A 14074-nucleotide genomic window follows, 5' to 3' on the forward strand; every position below is an offset into this window, starting at 1 on the left:
TGGGTACTGCAAAAAACAGTGTCTACAACGGAAAGAAAAGACACATTCACATTAGACATAGTGCAATAAGACAACTCTTAAAACATTGGGTAATTGCCTTAGATTTTGTGAGATCAGAGAAGAATCTAGCCGATCCGTTCACTAAAGGGTTACCTAGAAGAATTGTTCTAGAAACGTCGAGGGGAATGGGCCTAAAGCCCACTGATTAAAGAAAATATGGTGGATACCATACGTGGTCAAACAAAACCATACTATCTTTTTATACACTATATTTTACCTATTCCTATGACTTTTGATAGTGTGTGTATAATCCATAGCCCGTGGTGTGGTGGTTCATTTATATGAACTTGATGGATGCTCCTTTTGAGGTTGAGTTATGAGAAACTCTTAATGGTCTCTTATAGAGATCACCTACATGTGTGTGAAGGTGGGCCGCCTTCTATGAAAGACTTTGGGCTATCTTTCTAGAGCACTCATGAGATCCAAGGGGTGCGCATGGCCATTAAAAGCGCTATTGTTTTTATCGCGGAACAGCAAAATTTCGTTTAAAGGTTTTCTTTACGTGTTGTGAGGGTCTCAGTTAGAGTTGTAGAAGTTCAAGAGCAATTCACTTCTAAAACTATAACATGTTGCCTCACATCACTATGTATCAATTCAATCGAAAGATATTGATGCTTAAGTTTTTAAAATCTGTAACTTATTGCCCAGAAAAGATTTATTATTGTTCTTAAAACTGTTTTGCTATAAAGCCATTTGTGGGGGATTGTTGGAGATTTTGGTAAAATGGCTCTTTAGCCTTTGCTTGTTTTTTGTGACTTTAAGTATCCCACATGGGAAACTTTTGAGATGGTTGAAGGGTTTATATTGGGTTGGGCCAAAAGAGTTATTAAATTGTGTTTGTGGGTTTTACAAACTAAACCACACGCGCGCGCTCGCTCGTTCGTTCGCGCGACGCCCGACTGGACTAGGCCCAATTTTTATTTGGCCATTAAATATTTTAAACCTTTTTTACTATTTCTTAACAAGTTAAAATCCTATCCCTGATTTTACTCAACCATTACGTTTTTCTCTCCAAAAACGTTGTCCACTACAACGTTCGTTTTATACCAAAATAAAACACGAACTCTGAGAAGTTCAGAGACATAGAAAGTTTGCGATTACAATTTTTATCTCCATTACGATTTTCTTCTCTAGGCAATTAAATATTTTGTTGTTCCAAAGCTTCACCCTAGAGTGCACTAGTGCTATGCTCACTGTGTAAACCTTGGTTGACGATCGAACTTCCAGATTGCACCAGAGTCTGCTGTAATCGTTTTCAACACAGTGGTTCTGTCCACGACACAACTTTTACTTTCCGATAAGTTATTTCTATTCCTTCTTTTGTACTTACAAAAGATAACACATTAAATCCAAAAACCAAAGGGTTAAACTCAGATCAAGTAAAAAATGCCACAAAAGAAATAGGATTGAAGCTCATTAGAATTTAAGGTTTATATATGAAGGAAAACTCAATCTTGTTGATCGGAGATCCCAAGATCTATATTCAAATGGATAACCTAATTGCATATATCCTTGAGGTCACTGAGGGTTCAACCTTAGTCCATTTTTATGATGCAAATAATGAAATAAACTGGGAAGACTTAAGTCATGCTTTCAATGATTCTTTGTACGTCGGAATTCTGAACAAAAGAAATCACTTATGTGAGAGTGAAGTGGAGTTGCTTCAAAAAAGACTAATGGTGTTTAGTTCTCTAAAAATCTTGTAGAACCAGAAGATGTTTATAACCATAACGAACATAAGCATGAGCAAGGTTCTAAAAAATTATAGGCGCTAGTCGGGCGGACAAGACCATCGAGGATTAATCGGGGATTTGTATCTTTGTATTTTTTATTTGTTAATCAACAAATTGTTATATAAATTCAATTAAAATATGTATTATACTATCTAAAAATAATAATATAAAATTCTTTAATATAGAAAAATATGTATATTTGTAATATATATGTTTAAAAATGTGTAAACATAACAACAATAGCATTGAAATAACTCAAACTAATAAAAATATAATGTCCACAAGTAATATAATTCACCAAAAAATATTAAACAATTTCCTTAAAATCTTAAATCATTTCATGTATAGAACACAAATAAACAAAAAAATATTCGAAAATAATAAACACAATTCACAAATAACCATGGCCCTGTTTGGTAAAGAGCGTTTTGGGATAAAAAGATCGGTTTTGACCAACTTTAGAGGTTTGACCACTGAAACCGCTAATTGGAGTGTTTGGTGGAGAGAGGTTTGGGAGAGAGTTTTGGGATGAAAACGCTAATTTAGAAAAAACTCTTAAAAGGAGCTTTTTCAATTAGCGTTTTGCAATATTAAAATTAATGGACTTCTTTAACCCTAATAGATAGACTCCCTCTTCTCCTGCGCCAAAATTAATGCCCTTATTTGTCTTTTTGCACAAACCGCTATTATCAATCAGCTAATTTTTACCAAACAGGTCTACACAAACAGCTAATCAAATCAGCTAGTCAAATCAGCTAATGTAATCAGCTAACAGCTAACAGCTAATTCCCAAACATGACCCATATAACAATGTTCAAAAGTGAATTATAATAAGCAAATAATAATAATAATAATAATAATAATAATAACAATAACAATGGAGTAAGGATTTGTTAAAATAAAATTTTAAACTTAAATTTTTAATTTAAAAAAAAGGAAATTTTTAAATGCATCACGTGAATGCATTGACAATGGAAAAAAAATTGTTAGTCAAAGCATGAACAATTAATAATAGGTTGCTAATAAATGTGTGATGGTTTTTGTTTGAATTGATAGACTCTATATATATTAGAGTTATCTCATTGTAATTTGTGCGTGAGTGCAAAGAAAAAAGTGCAATAAAAAGAGTCTTTGTGTTGTTGTGATAATATGGATTGCAAATGTTAGTTCATCATTGTGATGAGTTAAAAAAGAATAAAAATTGTGAGTATAGTGTATATGAAATTTTGTTGTTGTGATATTGGTCCTTTTTTCCTTTAATTTTTTTCTTTATCCTCAACAGGATTGACACATACGTCGTTGCATAATATCGTTAGACAACGGATTTCAACGTGTGTCATCTCTATTGATTTTGTAGGATCAAAGGATAAAACATTAGATCAACTAACCAACAGATTAAGTTGAGATCAAGTTGAAAAGGCATTGAAAGGAATATGATTGAAGCCCATTAGAATTTAAGGTTTATATGCAGGAAAATCCAACCTTGTTGACTAGAAATCACCTATGTTAGTGTAAAGTGTGGTCTCTCCAAAAAAAACTAATGGGGCTTAGTTCTCTAAAAATCTTGTAGAATGGGAAGATGTTCATAACGAACATAAACATGAGCATGGTTGTAAAAACTCTAAATGCTTGGACAAGACCATCGGGGATTAATCAGATTTGTAACTTTATATTTTTAATTTGTTAATCAACAAATTATTATATAAATTCAATTAAAATGTGTATTATATTATCTACAATTAATGATATAAAATTATTTAATATAGAAAATATGTATATTTGTAATATATATCTTTAAAATTGTGTAAACATCAATATTTCAAGAACAATAGCATTGAAACAAATCAAACTCATAAAATATAATGTTCACAAGTAATATAATTCACCAAAAAATATTAAACAATGTCCTTAAAATCTTAAATCATATCATGTACAGAACACAATTAAACTAAAATATTCGAAAATAATAAACACAATTCACAAATAACCATATGACATTGTTCAAAAGTGAATTATAATAAAACAAATAATAATAATAAAACACTTTTGTTCATGGTCGTTTAGGCGGTGTCCAGGCGGCCTAGACAGAACCTAGGTGGTTAAAAATAGCATGGGGGCCAAAAAAACGCGGACTACTCAAAGAAAATCATGGCAAATTCTTGATTTTAAGCATTTAGACGGGTCTATGCGGCCTTGTTTTTTTAATAGTGGCCATGAGAACCAAAAACTGTGTTATGTTGATATTTGTGTGAAATATATCACCGTTTACACAAACGTTAGTTTCAGGACATCGCATCTACTAGTCAGCTGGTAAAGTAAATATACTTTGTAATATACTTTTACAACGGTATGGTTTAAGGGTTGTTCTTACATCCTATACAGATAGAGCGATATATAGAAAGTTATCACCACGTCAAATCTTGTGGTTTATAATTGGCTTAATAGGCACTCAGCCTCCTAAACTTGTAACTTTTTTTCACCTGGTCCCTCAACTTAGGGGACAACCTCTCAACCCCCCAACTCTCCAAAAACATCACATACAGCCCCTTACACCCTTATGTTCAGTTAAAATATTGACCCGTGTAGAAAACGCACTTGACTATTGACCACACCAATGTCACGTGTCATTTTTTATTAAAATTTTCCATTCTAGCATAAGAATTCTGATTGAAATCCATCTCTGGTAGTTGCTCGCCGAGCACAAATGGGCTTGCTCGCCGAGCAGGGGTCTCAATGGAAAAATTTAATAAAAAATGGCGCATGACATTGGTGTGGTCAACAGTTAAGCGCGTTTTCTACACGGGTCAATATTTTGATCGAACATAGGGATGTAAGGGGTTGTATGTGATGTTTTTGGAGAGTTGATGGGGTTGAGAGGTTGTCCCCTAAGTTGTGGGGGCCAGGTGAAAAAAGTTACAAATTTAGGGGGTTGGATGCCTATTAAGCCTTTATAATTTTATTCATGTTGGGGTTGTTAGATAAAAGATTAATAAAAATTGTGTTAAGATATTCAAAAACGATTTATAACTGTTTGGGAGTTGGAACCCAAATATTGCAACGGTTCCAAATTGTTGGCTTAGTATGAAAATTGTTGTCTTTTTTGTCTGGGAGTTGGAATCCAAACATTTGCAATTAAATGTTGCATTCATCTTGAAACCATTTGAGTGTTGCAACACTTCATAGCCGTTGCCTTTATGTAAAATTTAATCTCAAAATTTACAACAATTTGGATCGTTGCCTTTTGGTTTTTGGATTTCTTTTTTGGTAGGTTATGGATGCATAGTCAATTTTTCAATTTTACTTGCAATATTCTTTAAGTTCAATTAAAGAGTAATGCCCTGGACTTTTGGTTTTGTCCCTATATTCGATATGTATTCATATTCCGGTAATAACTTGTACATACGGTTTGAGTTCGTCTTTCGTTTGATATTTTTAGTAATTTCAAATTAATAAGTTTTCTATGTTGTTATTATTGTTATTCCCGCATTGTTTATCTTTTTGGATTAATATTTTTAACAGTTATCGCATATTTACAAGAAGTAATTCAGGTTATTGTTATCTTGGCGAAGTACGGTTTATCTTCTGTGAAATGCAATATTGGGGGATTTTGTTTTGTTCTTCTATAAATCCAATGATTTTAATTAGCGGTGTTATGCAATGCCACTTTGTTTAATTTTTCTCTTTTTGATATGTTTTTCTATTAATAATATTCGGAGCTCGTTGTTGTGAGTGTCAGCCTAGTTAAAATGCTCAACCTCCTCTAAATTCTAGCTTTCCGTCTTTACTCGGGAAAAAAAACAGAATTGGAACTCTGTAAAAACTACCCAGTAATTATCAAGAACCAAAAAGAAAAATATGAAATTTGTTAAAGAAAAATAAAATTTAAAAAAATATGAGGTAGTAAGGGGGCGTTTGGTTCATACAAGGGTACAGAATGGAATCAAGAAAGGGAAACAAGGAGAAATGAATGGAATGACCCTGAATTCTATTTTCTGTTTGTTTCAGTTCCACAAACGGAATGTTAAACTCATGATTCCCTTTGTGGGTGTTTCGTTCAAATGAGGTAATAAACTAGAGTTGTTTTTTAACAATAATTTATATACATACATATATCTATGTTAATAAATTAATCACATGTAGAATGAAAATCAATTTATTTAACCATTAAAATCAAAAGACGATGAAAGTGAAGAAACTGAAATAAAATAAATAGAAAAAATGAATAAATATTCTATTTTAAAAAGAAAATAATTATTTTAAAATAATTAAAATAAATACCAAAACCGAATAATATGATAAAATATAAGGATCAAAAGTGAGATTAATCTAGGGATAAAAAATATATAAATACATAAATATAAGGTTCAAAATAAAAATCAAAAAGTAAAAATTAGTCAAAAATATTTTTTGAGAATAAATAAATAAATAAAGTATAAATATAAGGATCAAAAGTGAAATTAATCCAATGATTAAAAAAGTATAAATAAATAAATATATAGACCAAAATAAAAATTAAAAACAAAATAGAGACTAAAATTAAATTTTATAAGGAGAGTATATGTTCAAATTAGTGAGAGAGAGAGGGGAAAGGGAATGAAAAACTTTAGGGGGTTATGGGAATGAGATTAGAAGAGTCATGGATAAATCCAAAATTAAAAAAGGGTAAATGAAATAATTAAATTAATAAAACAAACACCAACAAAAGAAATGAAACTTTCTATTTCCCTTACCCTTTTCTGAAACCCCAAACAAACGGTACCTAAATAAGAGAAAAGCAGAAAATATATTTTGGTGACTATATATATTAAATAAGTTGATCATGATGTGTTTGGTGACTGTATATTTTGTCCAAATATGCGACAATATATCATGTGTTTGCTGACAACATATTGTGTTGTGTCCAAATAAGTTTATCATCAATGTTTCAAACATTACCCTATTCTGTAACGTACTGTTAGAATATGAGCCACTGAGTTCAAATAATTTACCCGACAACAAATATTGTGGATAACATAATTTTCTGCTTTTATAAATTCCAACACATAAATTCAAATCTTATTACTTTTCTGGAAAATGTCTTTTAATTTGGTACCAAACGTTGGACATACTAATCCTTAAAAATAGTACTAATGTAATCTTAACTATTACTAAAATAGTATCAATTTATAGTATACCTACAAAATACAAAATAGTACTATTATGATTAATGTTTATAAAATAGTATCAATTTAGATCCTGATAACCAAACGTGATACGTCATTCATATTATCCCGTTAAGTTCTGTCAACTGTACATGGAGAAAGTAATATGAATGACATGTCATATTTCGTTATCAAAGTTTAAATTTGTGCTATTTTGTAAACATTTGGTGTTATTTCGTACGTGGAAGCTAAATTGGAACTCTCCAAAAAATTTAAGTTTATTTTTGTACTTTTATCCTTTTAATTTAAAGGGATTAAACACATATTTGGTCCTTGTGGTATCCAAAATTTTGTCATTTTTTTATGTGCTATCATTTGGTAACATTTGACCCTTAAAGTATTCTCATAGGTGACACTTAACCCATTTTGGATGAAAAGCTAACATATATTTGTTAAATTTTTTACTACATGACACAAGTTTTGACACGTAATATATACATTTGGCAGTTGATTTAATTAGATTTAATATGTAGATAAATATTATCAACATATTAAGGCTATATAGAAAAATAAATTAAAACAATGGCTTAATACATCATTTGCTCCCTGAACTTGTCCAAAAAGCTTGATTGGCCCCTTGAACTTTCAAAGTGTCCTGATAGCCCCCTGAACTTGCATAAAATGTTCAGTTAGCCCCCTAAAGTTGCATAAAATGTAATCAATTGATCACTCGGTCGCAAAAAAGTAAGTTAAATGCGGAAGATGTATTCCACGCATCTTAGAATGTTATTACATAATTCAAAAATAGATTAAAAATGAAGTTATTGCTTGCTCAACTATACAACTTGTCTTTTCTATTCTAAGCACCGTATACTCCGATTTCGGTCGTTTTACTTTTTTTAAGACTCGTGCAATATATCTTCCGTATTTAACTTATTTTTTTTGCAACCGAGTGATCAATTGATTACATTTTATGCAAGTTCAGGGGGCTAACTGAATATTTTATGCAAGTTCAGGGGGCTATCGGGACACTTTGAAAGTTCAAGGGGCCAATCAAGCTTTTTGGACAAGTTCAGGGGGCAAATGATGTATTAAGCCTAAAACAATTGTTATATTTACATGACTATATCAAAATATTGTATCATGTGGCAAAAAAAATTACAAATCGGTTAATTTTTCATTTAAAATTAGTTAAACGTCACCTATGATAATACTCCATGAGAGAAAATATTATTAAATAATACTATAATATGTCAAATGATAAAATTTTGTATAACACATGTCCACACAAGTTCTTATATTAAGCATCCGGTCTTCTATGTCATTCGGAAGATCCCCAATTCACATTTGGACACATGTAGTGTGACTCCACGTAATAATTAAAATAGTGGGGTCTCTTATAATATATATGAGTCTGTGTTACACATGTCAAAATATATATAGAAAATCTTCCATTTGACATAAAAAAAAACTGGATGTTTCTAATAATTTACCCATCCACACAAAGCGATTATATCTAACTGTTTTAGTTTTCAGCCTTCCACACATTTATACGAGGATGAGATTGCAGCACTTTTCACTAATCATAATTCATGGGTAAATTACAACTATGGCTACTGAACTTTACTCATTTTAATATTGTGATCGTTGAACTTCAATTCTTAACAATATAATCACTGAACTTTACACTTTTTAACACCATTGGACACCTGTTTTTGAGCTTTCTCTTTCTAAAAATTCACCATCTCTCTTTCCTGACCAAACATCACCTAAATGACCTCAAAACGAAAATTTTCAAGAATTAAATTTCATTAGAATATCATTAACTCTTAGAATTTTTTATTTTGAGACCGCCAACGGTCATTTTGTGGCGTTCAGTGGTCACCGGTGTTAAAAAGTGTAAAGTTCAGTGGTTATACCTTTAAGAATTGAAATTCAATTGCCATAATGTTAAAATGGATAAAAGTTCAGTGACCATGAGTGTAATTTACCCCCATAAAATATAAATTTACACCACACCATAATATATAAACATTAGACTCTAAAATATATGACGAATCATCAAATTATATCGACTCAACGTACGGGCGTGGTGCATCGGGCGTATTATAATTTTAAGGGCTTGGATTTATATTTGAGGGTATAAAATTTTATATAAATATTTAGCTGGAAATTAATTAAAAATAATTTAGTAAAGGCTGGGAACAACGAGGAGAAGGAACTAAAAATCTTAATTAAATTGGCACCCACAGCAACCAACCACAATCTCCAGACTCAAATTTATTAAAAGAAAAAAAGAAAGAACATGTTCAAGCTGTTGGATTGTGATTAAAATTTAAGCAAAATGTTCAAAGCAAAAGTTAAGCAAAATGAAATTTCTATCCGTAAATTAAAATTTTCTGTGTATGTTATTTTCTGTTGTGTTATTAGTTTTATACATAAATTTTCACATACACCTTAATGAGCAAGTGAATTTGCTTATTCGTCGTTAGATATAGGCTTATTAAATCTAAGTCTCGGGATGCTTTGAATCTCCACCTTAGGATTCTAATAAGCCTAGATCTAACGGTGAATGAACAAATTCTACATGCTCATTAAGGTGTATGTGATCAAAACTGTAGTTTTATATATATATAGTAAGGGTATTTATGGAAAACATGTATTGTAAGTGTATAGTTTGGTGGTAGCATATGTTGAAATGGAAATTTTCAAAACTAACCTAATGGAGGGCTAATTTACATTTTTAGACTCATTTCAATACATGTTACCAAACTATACACTTACTCAAGCTGTTTACCCCACTTATTCTCACAGCCCCGTACCTTTTTTTTTTTTTTGCTATTTCCAAGTTGAAAGGCGATTTGTGAAACAAAACTAAAGGCGAATCATGGAGAAATTTGGAAAGAAGATGCAAAAACCTGATAACACCAAATCAAATGTAAGTTTCCTCCATCTCTTTGCGTTTTTTGCATTATGTATTTCAAATAGGTTTTAGGTTTTTATTTTGTTGTGATTGAACATGAATTTAATGTGTTATGCTTTATTAGGGTTAGTGTTAATGGTACAATGATGATTTGCGAACTCATTTGGGATGTGTTTGTTTGGTTTATTGGTTTAGAAATTAACGGATTTGGTTCAGAATTCATTTGCAATACTTTGTATTTTATGGGTTTGCTTCGCATTTACCAAATTTTCAACCAATAAACCCAAAACCTTGAATCTACAACTTCTCAAATAGGTAAATAAAAAGTCTTCTGATGAATTGTGAAGCCATTTTTTAGCAAATGGCTTCGCAAATAGGTAAATGTGAAGCCTTCTGATAAATTGCGAAGTTTTTTTTTTTTGCAAAAGGGCTTCATAATTTGGATATTGTGAACATTTCACTTGCATTGCGAATCGCAATTTTCCACATGTTTCGCAACTGAATGAAATTGTGAATTTGGTAGTTTCGCAAATAGGTAAACGTGAAGCCTTCAGATGAATTGCGAAATTGGCCTGTTTTACAAAACACAAACCGTTTTACTTAAATGCAAATTGTAAATATGAAATGCACATTGTATTGTCTGAAATGAAAATATATTTTCTGAAATGCAGACTATTTTAATTTTTACAAAGTCGAGTGATAAGCTAAAATTGGATAGTGGTGTAAAATTCAAGTATCTGTGGAGCTTGGATCTAAAAGGCACAATAATAGTTAAAGGTGACATTGTTGCCATGGTCGATTTGCAAAATCATTTGACAACATCACAATAAAGGCCTTCAAAAATAGATGTTTAGGACATCTTATGGATTTGGATAACGTTGCCTTCTCCGGTACCATTGTCCATATTTTGTTAACTAGGATATTGAGCATGTTAGATCTCTCCCTAGAGAGATGTGGTTCTCTATTGGAGGAGTTGAATTGAGGTTTGGGGATTGGGAGTTAGCACTTATTAGTAGCTTGTGGTTTGGAAGAGATGACGAAGAGGATCAAAAGGCTACATAAAAAGGAAGTAATTAGCAAGTACTTCAAAGGAATATATCCCATAACTCACCAGAATATATTTTAAGTGTTTGTAAATATCATTGGAGAAAAAAGGATGACGATGAAGTCGTTAGTATTGCGATGTTATATTTTATACATCATTAGTTGATCACCACCGAGAAAACTAGGTTGGTGAATATTGATTGGATCGTGCTTGATGATTATCCAACTTTGTTTAATGCATTCCCATAGGAAGAGGTGGCTTGGGATGAGAAGCACAGGACTATGACGAGAGCTATCTCCAAAAGATGACAAGCAATTGAGTCTAAGGAAAAGAACGCTCCTACTAAATATCAACTAGGAGGGTTAGCACATGTATTCAAAGTATGAATTGTGTGTGTGTATATATATACATATATATACATGTATATTGTTACGTAGGAATTATAAAAATATAGTTTAGTTACTCATTTGTCTCTTGTGTACAAGTTTGGATATTTGAGCTTTGGAAGATGACGGAGACATACTAGATGAAGAAATGAAATTGTCTTCTGCCACGTGTGCTTTGATGGAAAATGGCTAAAGTCTTGTCATTTCCTCAAGTGCTCGATATAATGTTATGACATTGCGTTGTGTTTACATTTAATCCATATTGCATTATGAAACTGAGTAAAATTAAATGCTTCATGCTATGAAATTGAATGCTTTATATTATAAAATTTAGTGAAATTGAGTGCATTTTCAATGAAACTCCACACGATCTTCACATTTTGACAGAGTCAATTCACATTTGAGGTATTATGAATCGATATCTTGGCTCACAATTTATATAAAATGTGAAATAATATTTGCATTTTGGAATAGTCAGTTCATATTTGAGGTATTGTGAATCGCAATTTATATAAAAATCATCTTTCCATTTTAGCAGAGTCAGTTCACATTTTGGAAATTGCGAAGCACTAAACTATAGAGTTACTTTGCAATTAATCAATATTACATTATGTAGTTCAGTGAAACTGAATGAAATTATACACTTAATCCATATTACATTATGCAGTTGAGTGAAATTATACATTTAATCCATAACCTCGCGCCATAGAGTTCGAAGAACTTGGAATTTCACTTGGAGTTCGTGATGTATTCGGTACTGGAGATGATAATTCAACCGATTATACCCATCAAGCTTGCACCTGTTATATCTTCTTGGAACTACATCTTCACCTTGATCTGGTCTTCTATTTTGACTTCTCGATCGACCGACAGATGGTCTTCCAGTTACAGATGGAGAACTTTCATAAGGTTCTCATAGGTTTCCCATTTCGAATGGTGGCCAACTAGATTTATATACTCATCCTAAGTCAATTTAAGTGTTTCACTTTTATAGTAACTATCTAGCCATGGATATGCATTAGTTAACTAGAACTCGATAACTCTACATATGTGTCTACTTGGAAACACATATAGTTGTCATAGGTTCTCATAGGTTTCCCATTTCGAATGGTGGCCAACTAGATTTATATACTCATCATAAGTCAATTTAAGTGTTTCGCTTTTATAGTAACTATCTAGCCATGGATATGCATTAGTTAACTAGAACTCGATAACTCTACATATGTGTCTACTTGGAAACACATATAGTTGTCATTTCGTACACGTGCATGTTCTTGATACTAAATCGACAATTCCCCTCTTATTCCAATCGCAAGTCTCAAATGTGTGATTGTCGATTTCCCAAAATGAATAAGTAACTGCTTTATGTACGTGTTTTGTCATCATCACTCCAACCGATTCTGTTAAATGAGATGTTCGTTCTCTAGAAAACCATATATATTATGTTAAAACATGGGTTAAATTGAACAAATGTGACAAACATAGTTAGATTTATCATATGATGTCGTATGTCTCTCGTAAAACCCATAAACTATTATGATATGCAAACGTCTACCATCAACCATGATTGCGTTTAATGATTTGGCTATATTTATGGTCATGATGTTGTACCGATGAGTAGAAAAGTGTGCATGTGACCATTTTTTGATTCTAGCTTCCTCCAAATATACAGCACATGGCATGTATTTCTCGAAGTTTCGAGAATGCCTCTCAAAATCAGAGATGCGATAAGCTTTTGTAGCTCGTCAATACTACTTTGCTATTTTCTTAAAAGACCGGTATTTGGTCTTCACATTCATTTTTTTATGTTGACAACAACATCCATGTATCGCATTTGGAAACACCAAATTAACTGCAAAATCAATACTCTTGTGTCTGTCTAATAGTATGGAAAAAAAAATTAACATCACTAATACATTCACTTAGTTTGGTCATAAACCATGTCTATGCTTGGTTACTTTCATTCAATCCAATCCGAAAAGCAATGGGATGAATTCGATTATTACCATCTTTGCAAACCGTAATGTGCAAGGTATCGGGAAATTTACCTTTTAAGAAGCTCTATCAACACATATAATAGGTCGAATATGTTGTTTAAAATCTCTAAGTGAAGGATCCATAGCCATAAAGAAGTACTTAAAGTGATCATCATCATCAACAGTTTCAATATGAGTAACTGTACCTGGATTAGTACTCTTCAATGTCTCATCGTAGTCTGGTAACAACATGTATGACTCTTCCAATATACCACATTGAGCTTCTGACATCCAACTTCTTGCTCTATAAGCTTGCATTTAAGAGAGGTTAATTATGTGATCCTTCCCAAAATCGAAAATAATGTCCTTTGGTTGATACACTATATCCTGATCAAACTTATTCTTTTAGTAGTGTGTGTGCAATGTGTTTCCCTAGTTTCCTGTGATGAGGTAATATTTGATCTATGTGACAAATGTGTTGGTCCATCCTATCCATTCTTTGAAGCCTGCACATCTCAAAATTGTGTATCATAATAGCTCTAGCCCGTCACTTACATCATGTGTACATTTAACTTTAAGAAAAGACTTGCTGGATTTGTAGACCTTCCATTCATACTTCTCTTAAATTGCATGTCTTTCAAGTGCATCTTGCAATTCTCGTTTGTTCAACAATATATCATATATATATTAATGCTTTAGGTACAATAGGAGTCATGGGTGCATCATGGACCTCTGGAAGCCACCACTAAAATGGATCAGTCCTCCTTTTTCTATCTGCATCATATGTCTCATAAATACTTGATGGCACAT

This window comes from Euphorbia lathyris, chromosome 4, assembly GCF_963576675.1.
Source record: "Euphorbia lathyris chromosome 4, ddEupLath1.1, whole genome shotgun sequence".
NCBI lineage: Eukaryota > Viridiplantae > Streptophyta > Magnoliopsida > Malpighiales > Euphorbiaceae > Euphorbia > Euphorbia lathyris.